The 18,184-nt window shown below is 40.2% G+C and overlaps 1 protein-coding gene and 1 pseudogene across 2 annotated transcripts in view; both read right to left on the bottom strand.

Moving 5' to 3' along the window:
* Window positions 1–18,184, bottom strand: part of NRG1 (neuregulin 1) — a 1,047,504-nt gene that overhangs the window by 694,050 nt on the left and 335,270 nt on the right. The gene's annotated exons all lie outside the window — the stretch shown is intronic.
* LOC103681380 overlaps window positions 8,347–18,184 on the bottom strand; it is an 89,548-nt pseudogene continuing 79,710 nt past the window's right edge.

Genomic DNA, 18,184 nt, shown 5'->3' with positions numbered 1-18,184 from the left:
TTTTTTTTAATAGATTTTATTTATTTATTTGACAGAGATAGAGACAGCCAGCAAGAGAGGGAACACAAGCAGGGGGAGTGGGAGAGGAAGAAGCAGGCTCATAGTGGAGGAGCCTGATGTGGGGCTCGATCCCATAACGCCGGGATCACGCCCTGAGCTGAAGGCAGAGGCTCAACCGCTGTGCCACCCAGGTGCCCCAGAAAGCTCGTTTTCTAAGACCACCCACGAACTGGAGATTGTCATGCAGTATAAGTGCACACAGAACCAACTAGATATTATAAAATATTTGAAACTATTAACTAGCATTATAGTTTTCCTTTGAGGTAGGAGATACTCCCAAATGTCTTTATAATTTCTACTCTGAGGATGTGAAAAAAACTTTAAAGCCATGTGAGACTGAAAGAAGATATGGAAAAAGTAATCTGTATTTATCTATTTCTGTACCTCTTAGGAATAAATAATCACAACTTATATTAAATCACACCTTTCTTTTAGTGGCCATGAAATGCATTCCCTAGAGTTTTGCATTCATCTTCAGATGTACCAGGCGTACTCAGCTGAGAAAACTTTTTGCCTCTTTCTATAAATGTTTGCTTATTATGGATAGAAAAGCTAGCCTAAAATTCTGTAACTCTTCTTCAGGGCAAAGTGCAAGATGCATAAAAGAAAACCAAAAATAGAACTAAGATTCCTGAGTGTTTGGTCTAGAATCAACCTTCCCCACCTACCAACCTCTCCTGTTTCTCTCCTTTTCTCTTCCTCTTCTTCTAATCATCCCTTCAAGTAATTATTTACATTTTTTCCTTCTCTAAAGAAGGATTATGAACTTCACAATTCTCCTTTATAAACACACTCTGATACCTGAATATTAATAATCATTTCACACTTTTCTCTACAGCATTCGAGATCCTGTATGAGTTTTTAAAAATGACTTATTTCATCTTATTGTAGAATCTGGGATGGGCAAACCTCCGAGGAACGTATAGTCTTAGCGAACAAGGTAAGAAACAGTTCTTTTCTTTCCCAAAATGGCCCTCAGTGTATTTGCTTTTTAACAGCTAATTCCACTGCTGAGCAGTTAATATGAGCAGCGAAAATTCAAAATTCTTCAAATGAAGATATTATGTGCTTACAATGCAAGATGCCGAAAATCCCTTTCATGCGTTTTGACCAAAGGTACATGGAGGCAATGTGCCCAATACTGAAAGGCCAGTGAGCAGAGCTGCCCGGAGCAGACTTACCCATCACGGTTCGCCTCTTTTCTCCTTACGTACTTGGCTGACAGAGTTGGAAAAGCAAAAGTTCCCAGTTCCCAGCAAGGGCTAGCATTGTAGGACACAGATGTCACCCAGATCCCAACCCAGGGACCTACCACAAACATTCTCTCAGGTGTCTGAACACACTGGAAATGGGGCTGATAACTGCTTTACTGTACCTCGGCTCTCAGGATGAGTTCCAAATTTCTTAGCGTCACCAGCTGTCTGGTTTTAAAGGAGATTTCCTTCCATTTCAGAGCTTTGAAAATATTTTATCAAGGAGGTCTTGAGGAAGGAAACTACAATCATTACAATGGAGAACGAGGCATAACTGGAGTTATTATCTATGAAAAGGAGCTCAAAGCAAAAACACTCAGAGTCCTCCCCTCCCCTTTTCAAAGCTTTTGTCATGACAATAATTTTATGATTTTTATAAAGATTTATTTTTTTTATTTGAGAGTGGGGAGGGGCAGAGGGAAAGAGAGAATCTCAAGCAGACCCCCCACTGAGCACAGAGCTGGATGCAGGGCTGAATCTCAGGACCCTGAGATCACGACCTGAGCCGAAACCAACAGCTGGACCCTTAACCAATGGTGCCACCCAGGTGCCCCCATTTTATGATTTTTATATTGCTCATAATTCAAGAAGAACGTGTATCTTTCAGAATTTCCTATTCTTTATTTTATCTTATTTTTTCCAAGTAAAGGTTTTTCTGCTCAGGAATAAAAACTTATTGTTTTGAGATTATTGTTTTGAGATTATATCCCCTATGCCTCTTTTGTTCTTTGTAAGATTTTAGACATAAGGATTTAATGCTCTCTGTCAGAGGCTCCTTAATTTTGAATATAAGACCCTTTATCATACGGCCTCTGCCCACTTTTCTAGTCTTTCACACTACTCAGCTGCTAAATCAACAGTCTTACCGTTGCTTTATCTTTTCTTCCTCTCTCTCCACTTCAGTCTCCTATGAACACTCTTCCTTCTTTTCGTGCATGAACTATTTCACTTCAATCTTGAATTCTCAAGTTGAGATCACTTACCTTGTATGGTCTGCTCCCTTAGAACTTTGCGTGGCTACTTAACCTAGCATGTCTCACCCTGCTTTATCGTGGCCCACTCTCTTGTCTATTTCCCTCGTCAGTTTAAGAGCGCTCTTTGAAGAAGAATTATGTACTACCTTTCTCAGCCTGGTTGGTCCAAAACTCAGCATATAGAAGCTGCTCCATAAATGTTTATTGTATACGTTAATTGGTGATTCGTGACAGTAGAATTTATTCTGGTTGCTAACACTTAATTAAATATCAATAGAACCTGACACAGATGACAAAATTAAGACTCAGGGTGGTGAAAATGACTGATCTATAATACAGATTCTACAAATTAATAGGTCTGGGTTGAAACCAGGAATTTAACTCCATGGACTGTATTTTTACCATGCTACTAGTTAAGCAGCAGTCTGCTACTAGTTAAGATTGCAGCAGTCTGCAGTTAAACACTTTAAAAATGTTTCACAGATGACTAAACAATGAATTTTCAGGAAATGTGACCACAGATCTCAGTGGTGTTTCAACTACTGACTCAATGTTTTGAGAAGATTCCAGGGATATAATATATTTGACAGTATCACCGAAAAAGAAATATTCTGAGGATTTTGTCCAGGGTACTAGGTAACTTCTAACGTCCATTTCAGGCTTAAAATGGCATGATTTTTACATAAATTGATTAAAAATACCATGTGCCAACCCTGAGTCAGTGATGGTATGAGGAAGAGAAAGCATAGCCCTCCCGCAACAGAGGCAACAGACTCCCTTCTTCAGTCTTTGAAAGCTCCTGCCAGGTTGAAACTGGCACTGATTATTTGGCAGGAGTAAATTTCCATATCACCATGCCCCAAATAATCATGTTTGTTATTAACAATTACTTACTAGGCATCCATGCCCAATAGCCTCTGGGAGCTAAATGAAAGATAATTAAAAGTCTTACACAAAAAATAACAGTCTTTCAATTAATTTCATAAGAGGCATGGAGCAACAGATGAACAGGTAGGTACTTTTATTCACAATAAAACCAACGAAACAACTAAGGAAAACAATAGGCCATGGATGTCAAGTGGAGAAAGAGAGAAAATGTTAAAAGGTAAGGAGGTATTGAGGAAAGAAGTTTGAACAAATCTAAGCTCTGCACCTTCTTCCCAATCTCCTCCTAATATAGTGCCCGTTGTAGTGAGTGACACTATTATTGTCTGCCTGCCCATGAAACCAGAGATTCAGCCTGGGGACCCTTCTTTCTCACTGCCTACACACAATCAGGGACCAAATACTGGTGATTCTGTTTCTTTCATGTTTATTGGATGTAACCCCTTCTCTCCCCTCCCATGGCCTTAGTTTACATACTGTTACCTCGTCCTGTCTCATGCTGCCCTCCACAAAAGCCATCCTCCGTACTACCAAAAGGACTTCTCTAGACTCCCCTTCTGATTGTGATGTCCTAGTCAAAGTCCCTCAGACATTATTCTTTACACTCAGCATCATGCAGAAGGATTTTTGTAATTTGGTCAACACTTGGTTTTAGCTTAGGTCCCAATATCAGGGGCTTCAGATGAAGCCCTGGGATGGGCTCCATGCTCAGCACTGAGTCTGCTTGAGATTCTCTCTCCCTTCCCCTTTGCCCCTCCCACTCATGCTCTACCTCTCTTTCTTTCTCTCTCAAATAAATAAACCTTAAAAAAAAAAAGGAAGGCTTAGCAATTAAGAGCCTTTTATATTCATAAAAGGAACTATACTTTCTAAAAGGAAATGAAAAGCCTAAGTTTAAAAATTCTAAGAACTCTAGGTTTCAAAAAGGGAAGAAAGAAAGAAGGGAAAATAGATTTTGAGGCAATGGGAATGGCAGCCTGAACCCAAAGGGTAATGAGTTACAGTGTGCCTCCCACTAGAAACTAAAAAAGAATCCCAGAAATATTCTTTGGTAAGAGGCAAGGAGTGACTGAGTCAATGGAACTTGTAAACAATTTCCAGGGTTTAATTTAGTAAGAGGCAGAACTGCTTCATTCATTATTCAGTCCCATTTATGCACAGATCGAAAGGCACCAAATAATATGTGCCCAATGAGAAAAGCTGGTCCGAAGGAAGAGGGCTAAGCAGGAATGGCTCCCATGGAACACCAGCTAGGGGCGTCTTCCACTCTAGGAAGCCATTGTCTGTGATGTGTACTCCCTTTTAAGTTGATTACTTCAAAAGACGTTGCACTTTTAAACAGGACATGGCGGTGGGGGTGCCTGGATGGTTCAGTCAGTCCACAGTTGAGCTGGCTTAAGATAGTCTCTCTCTTTCCCTCTGCCCCTCCCCCAGCTCAGGCTTGCTTTTGCACGCTCGCCCTCTCTCTCTCTCTCTCAAAACAAACAAACCAACCAGACACTGGGGCACTATAGCATATTATCAGGATAATGACCCATGGCAGAAAGGTCATTAGGACAGAAAGTCTCATAGGACTTAGATTAGACCATTTCTTAGGCTCTGAATTCCTATCTTCTCATGTCTACTAACCTCTGATGCAACACCAACTTAAAATGCATCTTAATTCCTTTTCACTGCAGATAGTTATTTTAAGTGATTTAATATCGCCTATAAGAATGCCATAAACAAAGAGGGAAGCCTATTTTTTAGAGAAAGCTGTTGCCTAGCACAGTGGCTAAAAATGTAGGTTTGAATCTTGACTCCATTACTGACTAATATTGTGACCTTAGCCAAGTTACTTCTCAGTAAATCAGTTTCCTCCTAAGTAAAATAGGGATAAGAGTATCTACTGCAAGGAGCTGTCTTTAAAATTAAATGAGATGACATTTGTAAATTGCATAGCAGAGCGACACAGTGTATACTATATTAGCATTTGTTAAATAAATAAATTAAAATGCCACTGATTCAAACCAGATGAAGAGGAAGCTATAAAGAATGAAAGAAAAGTTTTAGATAGAAGGCTTTATTTGAGGTATGTTTTTCTTAAATTCTTTCATCTAGCTTATGTGTGTGAGAAAACCTTGGGAAGCAGGTTTACTCAAACACGACATTTGTTAATCACACAGTGTGCCAAAACCCTGGAGCAGAAGCATAGGTGGATAAGGCAATATTTTCCCTCGAGGCACTTATAATCTAGTCTGGGGCAATGGACAATCATTGAAATTGAAGGCTTATGCATAATTTAAGTATATTTTTCAGAGCAACCCACTGATTCAAAGCAACCTACTAACTAAAGAATTGTGAAGAAAGTAACTTCAATAGAAATTAGAGAAAAAGGCAGTTCAGACAAGGTAGGTGAATAAGATTTTACTATAAGAGGTGAGAAAAACATTAGGAGTGGAAAAATTTGCAAGGTAGACAAGACAGAGAAAGTTTTTCTGACGATTAGAATGATGTAAATATAAGTTGAGACAAGAAAGTAAATGGCATACTTGGGGAAGCAATGAGTAAAAACTGGTTAGAAAGAATGGTTCACAGAACAAATGATGGAGACAAGGTTTGAAAATACGTTTTAAAGGTGCTTCCATTCCTCCCCATCTTCCACTCACATGCAGGAACTTGAGCTGCCCAGTAGAGAATAAAGCCAAGATTTCTGGTCCATTTGTGCAAACACGTTCTGGCATATAGGACAAGAAAAGAACTGAGATTCTGAACAACTGCCTTAAACAATCAAAAAGTTAACCAGCTTCCAGCAGACATCCTGGGTGTGAGACATGGGCAAATCTGCAGGGATACGACAGAAATCTGAGCAGGTAAGATGCAGCCCCATTAGGGAGACCTTGGGAATGTTAGGCTAAGGAGTTCTGATTTTATCAGAGAGGCCAATCAGAGCCACTGAAAAGTTTTTGTTTTGGTTTGGGTTTTTTGGGTTTAAGGATGGTAACTTGATAAAACAATATAAGCCAAGGGACAAGACACCATTTTTAAATGTGAGACTTGTGGAAAAACTAGTTGTTGCCAATAGTCTAACACAGAGTTATGTAAGATGAGTTATGATTCTCATAAAAAGGTATCGTGATTCTTAATAGCTCTTACATTTAAAATATCTCACATACATGGAATACGTAGATTGATTATCTTAGGTAACATCTGGCAAACAAGATGCTATTCATTTTGGCTGACTCATCTTCACAAAACGTGCTTAGTAGTGTCTATCTTGCGTGACTTTGTATTTTTTCTTATAACTGCTTTATTGTGTTTAATAGCACCAATACACAAAATGAACCAATGGCTTAAAATTAATCCACTGGATATATAAAAGTAGTAAAATACGAAAGCAGTATTATAAATGATATACTATGACATAAACTTGTCAAAGTAAATAGTGACGACGTTTACAGAGAGAAAGTACATAGTGAATCTATGTGCAGAACAAAGTTCTCTACCAATGCATCATTTTCATGAGCAGCACAAAAGGAAAATTGCAAACAGGAAGTAGAATGATGAAAATCTCAAGTTTGGACTTTGTGGACTAGCTGTCCTTCATCCCTGGTTCTCAGTGTGTTGCCTGTTGCAAAAAGTTGTCAATAAGTGGTAGGAAGTCACTGAAACTTTCTTAGAATTTTCAAGGCAGAGTTCAAGTATATCTATCAAGTTTTTCCAATACAATTGAAAGGCAAAGCTTTTAAGTAAGATATTGCTGAGTTTCCCCCAGTAAAAACAGAAGAAACCCAAACTAAAGAAGTATCATTCAAAGTTACAGGGTGCCTGAGTGGCTCAGTTGGTTAAGCATCTGTCTTTGGCTCAGGTCACGATCCCACGGTCCTGGGATCAAGCCCCACACTGGGCTCTCTGCTCAGCAGGGAGCCTGCTTCTCCCTCTCCCTCTGCCTGCTTTTCTTCCTGCTTATGCTCTTTCTCAATGTCAAATAAATAAATAAATAAATAAATAAATAAATAAATAAAATCTTAAAAAAAAAAAACCAACAAAGTTGCAAATAAACCCAGTGGCAATTAGTAACATGGAGAAAAGCAGAATAAACAATCGCAAAATCATTTATGAAACTGTTACAATATAGATAAGTTGGTGGAATGCAATGCGAAAGAACATTTACTATTTACCGTTATGGTTTTATTAGCAGATATCCTTCAGAGTCGTACAAAATCAGAGATATTCACAATATAAAGTAGATCACATGTGTAAAAGGAGACATGATTGGCAATTATTTATCACTAAAAACTAATGCCAGAGGGAAAGAGATTTCTTGTTTGTTAATAATTTTGTAAGCTTTGGTGTAAATAGCGCATTAGGATTGTTATTGACTGAGTACCACCAGTACGTACAACACAGATATCGTCACATGAATGACAGAAACTATACCTCAGGGCAACCCAACACTGCTTTATTCACAGCTGTCAATGTAAGTGGGCCTCCTGAACTTGACTGAAGTTTGAAGGAAATAAGAAAAGCTACAAATATGATCAGATCGTAGCCAAGAATTTCCAGCATGCTGTGCAAGAAAATAGGTTGAGAACATTACATTCTGTTGCTTCACACTCAAGACCTCTAGCTGTCAAGAGTAAAGATCTTCAAATGAAACAATAAATTAAAAAAATCCAAGAAAAAAGATTTCTTTAATTTCCAATGGCTTATCTAAGTGGTGTATTCTATATCTGAAAGACTCTGAATCTATTACTTCAGAGGCAACATGGAATTTTTAACATGTAGGGAGAGAGAGGAAAAGTTCTAAAAAGACTGAATTTTGATATAAACAGATTAGTTGACAAGAGCTTCTTCCTTATTATTTAAAGATATTCCAAACTAATTGAAGAAAGAAACTAGTGTTGTTACTGGCCATTTTTAACACATCTGAATGCCAAAAATGGATATGAAGAAATAATTATCACAACAAATTCAACCAAAAATTCATTAGAAATCCATTGGTCAGTTATCTCCTGTGCTGATGAATTCAACATTCCAGCCACTTTTGAGAAGGGCATGCCCTCAACCTAATTCGGTCCTGATAGGGCTCTGGATGTCTACAGTGAAAACTCTCCGTAATTTCTGAATCCTTGCATGATCAGAAAAACCAGAACTAGTCTGCTGCTCTTCACAATGACTTTTTTTTTTTTTAATACTCTTTAACTTGTTTTAATGTTTCTTCGCAGACAGTGAAAAATACTAAAGTATAGGCAAGGAATAATCATAATGTTGTGACCAATACTACAAATATGGAATTATAAATTTAAAACATTTTCTGAAATAAATCTAGTAGTCAGCCCAGCTCCATGAGGTCTCTGTGTCTGGTAGGGTCAGTCTGTGTGTCCCTGACAGTGTGCATCTTTACCCATTTTTCCAGGTCCTCCACTCCTGCCTCTTCTTCCTCCCATTTGCTCCATTGAAGGTTCAGGAGGCCCATCAGGAACACCTTGTCTTCCTCCACCAAAGCCACCTGGGTCCATGCCCCAGCCACCATGGAAGTCACCTCTGTCTCCACCATGGCCACCTCTGAACATTCCACTGGGACCACCATGGTCCACAAGGCCACCTCTTCTTCCCTGCAGGCCACCAGGGCTGCCTCTGTGAAGATCACTGTCCAAAGGTGGAAAGGGTGGTGGAAGCCTTCAGGCTTTAGGGCCTTACACTGGTTGCATTCTATTCTCCAGGTGAAGTTCTGGCTTCCACACGCTGGATTGGCGCACTCCCAGTCTCCAACCTGGTGCTGGTTGTATCTTTTTCCAGATGGGTTCCCTCAGGAGCCCGGGGCTCTCTTAGGTTGAAGACATCTCTGTTACCTCCACAGCCTCCCATGCAACCACCTGGGCCCTTTGGACCTCCATGGAGTGGTAGCGACATCCCTCTACCCTCATGGGGAGTCATACCACCCCACATGCTGTTCATCGGAGGCTTCTTCCAAGCAAGAGAAACCTGAAGTTTGCCCTCTTGAAAATCATTCCCATCAAACCAGTCCAAGATAGAGTTGGCAGTTGGTAGGTTTTGTAGAATGCTGTAGCATAGCCTCTGGGCTTTCCTGTTTCCTCGTTCAAGCAGATATAGACCATGGTTTGTCTGATTCTCTTGTTCACCTTAACAACTCCATACTGCTTAAAGTCTGCCAGATCATCTAGAGCCGTCCTGTCGTTTCAGCCTTGCACATAAATTTTACTGTTGTCAGAGTATTCATCTGGATCTACAGATGGGCCTAGATCAAGACCCGGTCCTTCATCCATGAGTCCATCAGGCTGGTTGAAGCCACCTCGCTCTCTAGCATCCATTCCACTGCATCCTCCTTCCTACCCAGCTCTGCTCATGCCTCCATGATCAAATTCCCCCTCTTTCCCTGCCCTGGTTGTCAGGGCTACTCATGCCCCGGTTCTCTTCTGGTCCAGAAAATCCTTTAGACTCTTGTCCATAAACATCCATACTACTGGGGTGGGCCTGTCAGAATGAACTCTGCTGCCTGCAGCGGCTGCTCTGTAGGACCCAGTTTGCCGGAGCTGGGTAATTAGTGGGTGGCTGCTGCTCACAGCTGCTTTGTTGACCACAGTTCTCTGCCGTCCATAGCCGCTAACCTGCCTATGGGTGTTCTGTTGAAAGGAACTGATCATAACAAGTCAGCTGTGTACAGAAAGAGCTGGTAGGAGGATAAGATGGTGGTGCCATGACTGGCCGCACACGGTAGCTCCCAGGTACCTGGGGATAACTGTAGTTACTCCATCCATATCCTAGGCTGGGCTAGTTGCAACCCCCTGTGTTAGATTAAGATTGACTAGTCTTAGCAGGTCGTTACCATCCTGTGGTTGTGCAGGTGCAGTGGCTGCTGGCTGCTGCCCACAGGCAGAGTAAGCAGGTTGAGTGCCATATGCAGACTGAGCTGTATCGGAGGCCTGGGTGGCAGTGACTGTAGCAATGGTGGTATCTTAAACATGAGTGCCGTAGCCCTGGACAGGGTGACTGTACGCCTGGAGGGTAGTCGGAGTAGTCCATAAGAAGCTGCATTGGCAGTCTGCCCATAGGTCACAGTGGTCTGAGCCTGGGTACAGCTGACATCAGTGGGCTGTCCATAGGTCCATAACTTTGCTGCCCATATGCCTGGGTGGACTGTGCATATCCTTGAGTGGGCTGGGTGATGTAAGCACTGTAGCCCTGCTCAGCTGCAGCTTGGCTGTAGGGACTCTAATCGTGGTACCATTTTCTCTCCTTCCCTCTCATTACCTCAATGACTTTTAAGTTAAGTCTTTCTGATTCGGTAGAAATAAAGAACGAATGAAGAAATAGACTCTATATAGAGTCTACTATTCAAACTCTGTGAGAGCTGGTTATCTATATCCTTGTGTAAGAGTAAAAATACTCTCCTCCTCTCATGATATAATTTTTTTCATTATTATCATTGCTATAATTATTATAATGAACTAATTATTCATAATTGCTATTACCACTTTTAAATCATTTACTATTATTTTAAAAATTAAAATTTACCTTTAATTCGTTTGTTTGTACCCCTAGATATCTATTAAGTGGTTTGCAGATGCCAAAAGATGGAGGAACTCTGATGCATAGGATGGATTGGAGGAAGAAAAATGGAAGGCAGGGAGATGAAAAATAAGTCCAGTGGATGAGTAGAGGTCCGAGATGGAGGCGCTAGAAATGAAGCTAAAAAGATAGTTGTAAAACATACTAGAAAGACAGAATTTCTGGATGTTCTGGCAGAATAAATATGCATAACATGAGAGGAGTCTTTAAGGAAACGGGGTCATTAAGGAAGACTTTGGGGTTCCGTGATGGGGGGCATAGTTATATCAACAAAAATAAGAATCAGCAGGAGACACTGGTTTATCCTAGAAATTGAAGACTTCAGTATAAACATGTTGGGTTTGAAGTTAACATACTAATGTCCAAGTAAAGAAGAATATTTTATATAAAATTAAAATAACACTTGTATACAGATGCTTCTACAATGGTGGAGGTTTGCTGGTTTTCTGAATGACAGGAAGCAAATTACATTGATCATTTGCCTAACAAACTGGCTTCATAAACCGACAAAGATAAATCACAGCTCATACTCTGAATCAGCATGGTCAGGATTAATATAAACACTATATGGGAATAATTATTGCTACTAAATATTGTAGTGTAGAAACACAAACATTTAGTCTTCATAAATAATAATATTTGTCCCTATTTTGAATTACCAAGAGACATAAATCTTTATAGTCTTCAGGATTTCATTTGTAGGTTTTCACTGATGTTTTCCAGTATTTTTTCTGTAGCAGCAGATATGAAATTTTCCCCAAGAGTTGGCAGCAATACAAACACAGCTTCGTAATCACTGTGAACCGTTGTCTGTTTCCCTTCACTTGAGCATTTGCCTTTCTTAGATAATTAACAGCCATAAGTAACACGCACACCCACAGGCAAACACACACCCCCCCATGCCAGATCCTCGCCCACTGATCTCGCATTTCTCACAAAGTAAAAACAGTTGAGATGGAGTAATGATTAATAATTTTTTTACCTTTATAGTAAAACTAAAGTTGGAAAACAAAAGTTTGCTGCTGGATACATGGGAGAATTTTTCAATACTTTGATATTTCTTTCTAAAATATATTATAAGCTAATTTCATCTCCCACTAACATCCACATATGGAATGTCAAGAGAGGATAACGCTATTGAGTGCCCTGTTCTTGGGGCCTCTCAGTCACTGGACTCTTGTCAGAGCACATGGTTACTATGGAATTAGCTCATCCAGGTACCTGCTTAATACAAAATAGCTCAGAAACCACAAAGATGAAGGGAGACGCAGGATTAAGGGTAGAGAGTGGGGGGCTGAGGAATTGTTCCGGCATTAACTGTGTAATGTTAACATTAACCAAACAGCTGATTTCCTTACCAGGGAGGTGAACTCAGGACTCCTAATCTTCTACCAAACAGTGGTAATTATCCAGAGAATGGGCAGACATCGATCAGGATACATTCCTCAGCTAATGCAGACATGCTCAGTGAACGAGTGTACTGACGTAACACATGAGAAATTACGAGAAACAGCACATACAGTGTGTCACCTCAGAGGCATGTAGTCCCCAGCTCTGTCAGAGAGTCCATAGGTAAGCTCTCAAGGGTCACTTAGTCTTTTTGAGGTTGTTCTCCTTTCTTGAATAAATACTGACCTGATAACACCAACCATCTAGAAATCTATTGCAAGGGAGACTTTGTGCAAAACGAGTATTAAACAAGTATAAGAGCTATAGAATGGTTAAATGTAAATGTGCATGACTATATTTATATTGTGGCACACGGTCTCATGAGAGACTTTTTCTCATCTAGAGTGGATTTAAGCCACTTTATCTGGACAGTCCACCTATCCTTAGAAATAGTTAACCAAAGAGATGTAGAGAAATTTACACTCACTGAAAGCTAGGTTATCTGATTACCTAGAAAAACAAGCATTGGATCAGCCATAATGACCCTAGAGATATTTTCTGTCGGGCATAGGAATTATAGTTTCACTTTCTGTCTTCTTCTTCTTCTTTTTTTTCAAACTGTCTCCTTCCTGGAAAAGTCAACCTGTTCTCCCTTCCCACTGTTCCTCACAGTACTGGTGTGAGAATGGCAATTACCGAAAATCCCAGCTCTGGGAGATATATTTGCACTAACATCAAATACATCTTGTAAACATTTAATATCCAGCTTTAGAAAATGAGGCTCTCCTTTAAAAACTGACCCAGCAGAATACACTCTTGCCCCAACACTGTCCCCACCTCCTGATTGTCTTTTGATGCAGAGCTGTAGGGGGCTGTAATGCCAAGAGTCTCAACCCTGACTTTGGAGACACAGAAATCTGAGCTTCATTCTTACTGTTTCTTACAGTTCTGTGACATGCTGGGAACTACCTCAACTCTCTGAACCTCCTTTCTGAAGTGAGGATAATAACATGACTGGCAAGGTGATGGTAGCAGAAAAATGCCTGTGTAGTGCCCGGGAGAGAATCTGATACATGGTAGGTATGAGAAAAAAAAATCCTATTATAATTATATGCAGGAAGATGCGGTACATTTCAAGGAAAAGATGATATACACAATAGAGGCCTGAAACCTAGTACTGTTTGTGAACTGTCACAGAAGAACCAGCACCAAAAGCAATTTTCTATTCAACTGTCAGGTGCCCTATAATGGGAAAGCACATCGCATAATAGAGCTGAAGAGCTCCTGCTGTGGGGTGTCTCAAGGGGTCTGGAGCAAATCTCTTCTGGTGGAATTACACCTTCAAGGACTCTCTTTGGAGTCTTTGGAATGCATACAAAAGATCCAATCAGCTTTATAATAACCAAAGAATTAGCTGGCTTGAAGGAACATTTGTTCCTTCCCTGCTATTTTGGCGGTGAAGGTCAAAAAGTCCACACTGAGTTATCTGGAGGGACCAGCACACAGGATATTCGGTAGTACGTTTCCCACTTGGATGTGGGAGGCCCAGAAAACCATACTCTCTCTCCCTTTATTCAGTACCTAGCATAATGTGGGCATGCCCCTAAATTATCTGATGACTGAATGGACTAGTACTTAGGGTACTTTGGGGACAATGGACATTCACCAAGTGCACAAAAATCTGGCAGAGGAGAACTCTTGACAAATACATCCATATATGCCCCATTAAGAAATGTCATGTAAAAGTGTGGTGGTTTTTTTTCTAAAAACATGAAGGTTCTTATATTTTGCCACGAGTTTTATCATCTTGGGAAACAGCTTTCTAACACTCAAGACGAATATTTCCAGCACTGCGAGAGGAGCTCCAATCTGAAAGCTGAGCCTTTCCAGATGTGGTTTAGAGCCCGGTGAGGGTCTTCCACCCCAGCCTGCCCATGGCTTTCTCCGTGAAAAGAGCTTTATTAAGGTGGGGAGAGAATTCCTCTCATAAGATATCTCACATAGCTCTGCAACACAAATTTCTCTCTTTTATTGATGCCCCTTCAAATTCTGGGAGTCTTAATGAATCTCCACTGGTTGATAAATTGGGCTCAATAAAAACAGTTTGGTCTATCCACACAGCCACTGAACCATTAACAGGAACTTTGCTGAATTCTTGCTCTTCTCTATGTTCTCCCTATCTCAGTCCTGAAAATTTATCTTATGTTGTGGCATATTCTCACATTAAGTTGTAGGTATTTATGGGATTCAATATAGTGTGATGGAAAGAGCACTGGACTTAGGCGGTACAAGAGCGAGTTTCTGATCTGAAAATGTGCATATTATGATCTCGCCTTTTAAAACAATGACCAGGGGCACCTGGGTGGCTCAGTCGTTAAGCGTCTGCCTTCGGCTCAGGGCGTGATCCCGGCGTTCTGGGATCGAGCCCCACATCAGGCTCCTCCGCTATGAGCCTGCTTCTTCCTCTCCCACTCCCCCTGCTGTGTTCCCTCTCTCGCTGGCTGTCTCTATCTCTGTCAAATGAATAAATAAAAATCTTTAAAAAAAATAAATAAAATAAATAAAACAATGACCAAAAACCTATATATCTATAGTGTGTGTGTATATATGTATGTATGAATGCATATGTGTGTGTATATATACATGCATGTATGTGTGTATATATATATAAATATATATAAATATATATATATAAATGAGTGTTTATTACATATGTATGTGTATGTATGTACGAATTTGTATGCCTCTTTAGGTATATGAGTTTTGGGGGAAAAAAACCCAGACACATTCTAGGTTATTGATATAATTTTTCTGGGTGTATGTTTATGAGGTGAGGCTGATATTGATGTAGGGAATGAGAAGAAAAGTGGAAACTAAACCAAAAAGGAAAAAAAAATACCTAGAAATTCTGCTAAATCTCACCCCACCAGTTTGTTTATAAGATATAATCATATGTGCTCGTCCCTATAAAATTATCTATTATGTGTGTGCACATTTAAACTGAAATTTTTAAAACAGCTTAGTTTATCACCCTTTCCCAGTTAGGGGACTCAGTAATTTTCAGTGCTGGTTGTTTGGGCTCTGAGGCATGGTGTGACCTACACAGTCTGCACGGACTTCCAGGGCCTGTCAAACAGCACCAGGATGTGACGTAAAGTGCATGCTATCAAGATAAATAATATATTCCAGTGCCGTCCTTCCTTATTCCGAGTATGACTGGCTCTAGGAGTAGCAGAGGTCAATAAGAGAACTAACCCGGGACTGGAGGGGCTTTGTAAAGAGAAAAAATTGAAAGGTCAAGGGAGCTGGTGAAGGAGAAATTCAAGTGAATGACCACAAGGTCCTGAAGATGAAGCTTAAAGGGCCTTGAAAATGGGGAGAGAATAAAAGACTCAAGACTGGGCGTACGAAGGGGGTCAAAGAGCACTTAGGCTCAAGAGGAAAGGTGGGATATGAGAGGTTCTTGTTGAGAGGGCATAAGAAGCGGCTGAGAAAATAAATTCCTGTGGACATACGGAGACAAAGGTCCCTGACAGAGCCGACATCAAGGTTGTTTAATGGCCATTCCAAGCAAATGAGGAAACCACACAAAAGCGTCTCTAAGTAAGACCATGGCCCTATTGCCTAATTCACTTATGGTTGTCTATTAAGGACATTTCCAGGGCCATAATGTGAGTTATGAGGAGGGATAAAATATACGTAGCCCGATGGCAAGATCCACCAAAGAGAACAATTTGGGAGAGAACATGAGCATACTTTGGCAAATATCTGAAAATTCTAATGGGAAAGGAGGAAGCTGCCATGCTAGTCACCCCCTACAGGCCACCCCCATTCTCTAGTCACAAACGTGTATGTGTGCTATGGGAAAGGAAACTGAGCTGCAGGGAACCAGTGTCCTTAAAGAAGACCTAGGTTTCAAATGCAGGGAGAAGATGTTGAGAATGTGGAGGATTTGTTAACAACCCAACAGACACAGAGCCAAGTCAACAGTGGAGAGTAAGAATGGGGGGGCAGACCTAAAGGAGATGAAAATTGAAGTTTGCTAACCAAAAAGAGTTTACACTTTGGACAATGCCAAGGGAGTTTAGAGATAAGGAAAAAATATATAAATGATTAGCCTAAAGGTTTCCTAAACTGTCTTCAAGTCGTTTTGATATTAACATTAGATTAAGGCTCAAGAGGATGCTACAGCCTGGAATGATCCCTAAGGCGTTAAGTGGTCCACGTTCCCTACATTTGAGAAGAACAGTGGGTGGAACCACTGTACCCACCGTTCACGTGGAGCGTCCAGGCAGGATTGCAGATCGACAGGTCAAGAGCCCTCAAGGCAATGGGAAGTAACAAGTCAGGTGAGTGGCCTGAAGCAAAGCAAAGAAATTAACAGTTGAGCTACTGCTAGAAGCTCACATGACATGCTCAGGCCTGATCCTGCCATCTGTTGTAGAAACTGAGAACTTTCCTTAAGCACCATTTTCTTGTCCAGGCTACCCCCCAGAACTCCTTCTCCCACTTGCCCTTAACTTTGACATGACAGCCAGGTAAATCGACATTATTTTTTATTGTTGTTATTGTTTATTTGTTTTATGATTTATGTATTCATGTATTTATTTTTATTTAAATTCAGTTAATTAATATATAGCATATTATTAGTTTCAGAGGTAGAGTTCAGTGACTCATCAGTCTTATATAATACCCAGTGCTCATTATATCACGTGCCCTCTTTAATGTCCATCACCCAGTTACCGCCCCCTCCACAGCAACTCTCAGTTTGTTTCCTACGATTTATATGCAAATAATCATGGAACATTGCATCAAAAACTGGGGATGTACTGATGGTGACTAATATAACAAAATAAAAATTATAAAAAAAAAGAGTCTCTTATGGTTTGTCTCTCTCTCTCTGATTCCGTCTTGTTTTATTTTTCCCTCCCTTTCTCTATGATCCTCTACTTTGTTTCTTAATTCGATCGACATTATTTGGAGATAAGGAAAGGGTAGCCATGTCTACAGGGTATGAGGAAATGGAGTTGAGGAGAAGGAAGACCTGGAAACATTTAAGTAACTGGCATTTGGAAAACCAAAGGGCTACTGTTAGCCCTTCTCCACCATATCCTGAAAACGGTCATTAGCTATATCTGAATTTACTGAGAAGTTCATGTTTTCAGAACCAGAATGGAGGATGAATGAATTCTTTCAGTAGCAAATAGGTCAGACCATCCTTTCTTTCTTTCTTTCTTTCTTTCTTTCTTTCTTTCTTTTCTGTGCTTCACGTTTCAGTTACATGTGCTCTCCCTCTCTAGACAGGAAGGATGGAAGCTCATTTTACAAGACACATGAATACCTCACCACTACATGTGCGTATCCTCATGCACCGATTTTTTTCTCTCTCTCTCTCCTCCTTTGCTCACCTCTTTACAAAGAAGAAAACCCGGTTTCCCTTTTTCTATCCTAAGATCCTTATTTCAGAAAAAGTCAATAAGGTAGCCAAAAAACACCTCTCAAGAATTGGGATGTCCCTCTTATTTCTGACAGTTCTTAAGGCATGTGTGTGTGCGCATGTGTGTTCTAAGGCGGGGTAATGGTAATAGTGTGTTTGACAAGGATCGGTCGGCAAAACACTCAAGCGCCTATTCATATTTTATTGTTGTAAAACTGAGGCAGGGTAGGCAGACTGTTATTGTCTTGTGAGTGAGTCTCCAATGCATGATCTGTTTACACTTAATTATGAATACATAAAATAACTGCCAAATAAATACAAATACATGACAAATACATAATGAAGCATACATAAAATAATTGACAAGTAGATATACAACAGTTTCATTTGGGGACCAGTAATGGTATACTATGAGTGGCTGTCAAGCCTGTCTTTTAAACTTTCATTATATTGCTGGCCTGGCTGAAAAAGAAAGAAAGAAAGAAAGAAAGAAAGAAAGAAAGAAAGAAAGAAAGAAAGAAAGAAAGAAAGAAAGAAAGAAAGAAAGAAAGAAAGAGGGAAAGAAAGAAAGAAAGAAAGAAAGAAAGAAAGAAAGTAAAGAAAAAGGAAGAAGA

This window comes from Ursus maritimus, unplaced genomic scaffold (genome assembly GCF_017311325.1).
Source record: "Ursus maritimus isolate PB19 unplaced genomic scaffold, ASM1731132v1 scaffold_28, whole genome shotgun sequence".
In the NCBI taxonomy this organism is placed as follows: domain Eukaryota; kingdom Metazoa; phylum Chordata; class Mammalia; order Carnivora; family Ursidae; genus Ursus; species Ursus maritimus.
Note: the sequence above shows the minus strand (reverse complement) of the source record. Positions and strands in the feature narration are given on the sequence as shown.